The sequence below is a fragment of the Clupea harengus genome, chromosome 24 (genome assembly GCF_900700415.2).
Source record: "Clupea harengus chromosome 24, Ch_v2.0.2, whole genome shotgun sequence".
In the NCBI taxonomy this organism is placed as follows: domain Eukaryota; kingdom Metazoa; phylum Chordata; class Actinopteri; order Clupeiformes; family Clupeidae; genus Clupea; species Clupea harengus.
The window spans coordinates 19,756,018-19,761,017 of record NC_045175.1 but is presented as its reverse complement, the minus strand read 5'-3'; positions in this window follow the sequence as shown (position 1 = coordinate 19,761,017).

Below are 5,000 nucleotides of genomic sequence, written 5' to 3'. Positions count from 1 at the left end.
TCTATCAGGACTGCTTGGGGTGACTGCTTGACTCCTGCACCATTTCTGCACCCTAGCTAGAGACCCTGCCAAAACATGCTGATTTCTCCTGGCACACGTGAGGCAAAATCCAGAACTGGAACTTGGGAACACAGGAACACCAATGTCTTTTGACCAACAGGGAACGGGTTCTTGAAGCGGTTCTGTTCAGGATTCTTTGAACCTCGGTGCCTTCTAGCGATAACAGCCCGCGTTTCCACCAGTTTTGATCAGATGGATGTGTGTGTTTACATGTGCCTGCATCTACACTATCGTGGTTCAACTTGTCTTTGTCTTTGAAAAGGGTTATATGTCATGAGGCGTTCTGCCCGGTTAGATTGTTCTGAGCGCATGCATGGTTTTGGGGTAATGTGTGAAATTGAAAAAAAAAATGGTCAAAAATGTGTTTACATCTAAGTGGTGTATGTGTGTGTGTGTGTGTGTGTGGAGAGAGAGAGATAAAGGGAGAAGAAGTGTGTGTGTGTGAGACAGAGAGAGTTAGTTGTGTGTTGAGTATGTCTGCATGTGAGAGAGAGAAAGACAGATATGTCAGTGTCTGGGGAGATGTGCAGTTTGTGTGTATGTGAGTGTGTGTGTGGATGCGCGCATATGTGTGTGTGTGTGTGTGAGAGAGGGAGAGAGAGAGAGCGGGAGATATGTGTGTGTCTGGGGAGGAGTGCAGTACATTTCAGAATATCTGTGTCATTGTTCATGATTTACTGTGAGACTTCATCTCAAATCTCAAAGTTGTATCACTGGAGGGTGTTTCAAAAATAAAGTTTATAGTACTGAGGTTAATTACACACTTTGCTTACGTACCACTGTGCTGACAGACATCATGCATTAACACACACACAAACACACACACACACACACACCACACACACACACACACATACACACACACACACACACACACACTCTCACACACAAACCCACGGTACAACAGTACAGACATGTTTTATGTGTTTATGTGACATAAACAAGAGGACACGACAGCTTCCATTTTGGCTGTAGATCCACTATGTACAGTACAGTAGTGTTTCTAAGGCACATTGACACAGACCTCCAACAGTCCAACTGGGAGTGATACTCCCTCTCTGGCTCAAAGACCATCAGCACAAAGAAATCCATAGAAGAAGACACTAAACCACAGAAGAAGAGGCAAAACCATAGAGGCATAACCAAAAGAGTTAAAAGCACTGAAAAAAACAGTTATTAGATCTAAGAAAAAACAATCAAAACAAAAAGACACAAAAATCCGGAAGAGTCCAGAAAAATAGAGCAACATCAAATCATGAACCAAAATTACTGATAGAACCAAATAAACCCCAAAAAATAAAAGTCCCCGTCCCAACAAAGAAGTACAAAGAATTTATATTAGCACTATATTAAGAATATAAGGAATCATAGCTGCTGGAAGACATTCTGATCTGAGTACATGCTATATGAATATACGTTTAGAGAAATGTCTAGTAAGATATATATTACAAAATTTATAAATACTATACCATTATGCCATTTACACACACTGCGTAGCAACTCTTTCAGGGCATGTTTTGATTAAACACTCACACTCTCTCTCTCTCACACACACACACACACACACACACACACACACACACACACACACTCACACTCACACTCACACTCTCTCTCTCACACACACACACACACACACACACACACACACACACACACACACACACACACACACACACACACACACACACACACACACACACACACACACACACAGTCTCCTGTAGTATGGTTCAGAAACATTTCGTTTACTTGTTTGGGTACAGAGACCGTAAGGGAACACCTAAGATGGAGGAAATAGTCTGAGACATTATATGACGCACCTGAAAAGGGTTGATCAGAAAACCATTCTTAATTGAGTTCATTAAAAGGTCATTCATTTTCCACAAAATAAAACTTGCAGCCTAAGAAGACAAGGAAAGGAGTGTCCAAAACAAAGGAGATGACATAGATTACAAATTAACAACAAATTAAATCCCTCCGACAAGAAACAATCAGTGATACTCAGTGGCTTGCTAAGCAAGTAACATTACCGTAAATACAAGTAACATTACCGTAAATACAAGTAACATTACCGTAAATACAAGTAACATTAGCGGAAGTATACACATGCCCAAAGTATCATTATTATAACACTTCCATACAAGATAGCTTTCATTGAAAATAATAGGCCTACAGAGGTGTATTTCAACTCTGGCACCCCAGTGGCAGTGGTAAGGTAGGCCTACATGATCTTAAAGGTACTTAAGCATCAAGACGTTTAAAGAAAGTATGCAAGTATTGAGCGAGTGTGTTTAACTATGTACGTATTTCCTAAGTATTTGTTTTAGCACATGCAGGAGGTGACGGATGTGATATGCTGTCGCACCGGTCATATTATGAGGTATATCCAGGTCAGTCCTCAGGTTGTAGATATCTGAAATGTCTGTAGTAGACGAGAATTTATAGAAGTTGATTTAAATGTACTAAACACTAAAACTTAAATGGTAACGTATCCAAGGAAGTATTATAAACACATTCGTAAAATATTCATGATTGACATAAGTCTATATAACTAATAATACATAGTCATGACTGCATTCATGAGGTATCACGATTTTACGGTATACGTATCAGAACCTGTAATAAAGCTTATTTTACCTCTGTGATAATGGCACTGAGGATATCTTTGTCAAATGTTGTTTATTTACCAAATATTCTTTATGGAGCAATGAGACAACATACATAATGAGAGCTGTGTAGGGCTTAAACTACAACATTTTAACACTTTATGAGTACAGTCATGTCTATTTAGAAAAAGCTACATAGAAGTATATCAGTCGCTATGATGCATTATGCATTACTTGATAAACATTTATGGATGCGTTTGTACTTCTATATGGATACTGGGTTAAAAGGTGCAGTGTGGACTATTTAGGGGGATCTATTGTCAGAAATGGAATACAGTATTCATAATTATGTTGTCATTAGTGTATATACGCAACTACGCATCGCGTTTGTCGTGCGGTCCTCATATGACTCTGCCATGTTGCACCGCCATGTTTCTACAGTAGCGCAGAAGGGACAAACCAAAACACTGGCTCTAGAGAGGGCCTTTTGCATTATTGTGGTATCTGACAACCACTAAAGGTTCTCGTACACGCTTGGAAAGGGAGGGGTATTCAATTGGTTGCAATTCAGCAACCTCACCACTAGAAGCCACTAAATCCTATACACTGCACCTTTAAATAAAATGTATTTATTTACAGAATGTAAGTAGTAGTTAATGCCAGTTACCTACAGGACTTGATGTTATTTCATGTTTGTAAGTGCTTACATTGATGTGTTTGTCATGTTCACTAAGGAATAATGTTAGTTAAGTGATCTGAAAGTAACATTATTCATTAATTACCATAACAAACCATTAACCTGAATCTGGATTATTGATAGTGATAGATTCACGAAATGCATATGCTAAACAATGTTAGTTAGTAAGTTAGTAAGGAAGCCGAAAATGCATTTCTAGTTTATTCACTGTCATTCACTAATACACACACACACACACACACACACACTAAGTGTAGAATGGAGCAGTCATTTTCACAGCTGGTCATAATTGGACATAACCAAAAAATTGAGATGCATCAGGTCAAGTTGTAAAATGGTGTTCACTGGTAAAGAAACTGTCTGACATTTGAGTATTTACAAGTGCCTTGGATGGAATGTAGTTCTTTTGACCTGATAGGTCCTATTCACAGCAAGAGGACTTATGATTTATTTAAAGGTCCCGTGTGTTTTAGTGGCATCTACTAGTAGAAATTGAACATAGTATTTATAATTATGTGGAGAGTTTCAGAGTGTTCTTAAAGTATCTGGAATATTCTCATTCTGTGTTACCAGCCAACTATCATTTGACTTGATGAAAGCAGTATGAATGCTCATTTTAGCTGTGTTAGCACTATGCTAAATGTAGTTCAGGGGAGCTTTAAGCTGGTTGGAGTCCACAAAACAGGAATGCTGTGGTTCTCTTAACACTAATGTTATCTGAGCTGAAGGATCTTTTAGCAATGTTGGAGATGTTAACATACTACTCATAGCAGGCTTTAACTATTTGCAAAAGGAAGATACTAGCATTAAAATGCTAATCCTAGCTAGCCCACAATATGCTAGGATGAGTTTTCATGAGGGAGATGTTAGCATTAAAAGGCTAATCCTAGCTAGCCCACAATAGGCTAGAATGATTTTTGATGTGGGAGATGTTAGCATTAAAATGTGAATCCTAGCTAGCCTACAGTAGGCTAGGATGACTTTTTGATGAGTGAGATGTTAGCTTTAAAATGCTAATCCTAGCTAGCCCACAATAGGCTAGGATGATTTTTGACAAGATCCTGTCTGGCCGACAGTATCTTTTAAGCTGCTTGATCCGTACCGACTGCACAATCCGTTCTGCACATGTACAGAATTTAAAATATTTTATGACATAAAACATTTTAAATATTTCCGACATAAAATATTTCAAATATTGCCTGACCATGCAGGATTTTAGTTTCTACAGGGAAAAGCAGGTAGCCTAAATGACAGTGTATGATGTGATACGGACGGATATATAAAACGATCCTCCCAGCAGCCTTGTGTACCAAATTCCATTTATTTCTGTATTGACAACCACCTAATTTTAGTAAAACATTTTTCTACAATAAATGTTAATAAAACACGAGCAGTTGTGCAACCTTTCTGTGCTTTTATGTTGCCCAATATCGGCTACTCCATACCGATATCAAATATCAAACAGCGAATAGCTCGCAATCCATGGTACAAATCAGGCAGGAATATGTCGTGATTCTGAGTGCACATGCACAAACATGTGCAGAACGGTTTCGGGGCAGCAGGTGCGGATCGGCCAAGCCCAATGCAAAGGTGGTGTTGTTGTTGTTGTTGTTGTTGTTATTGTTATGAGATGG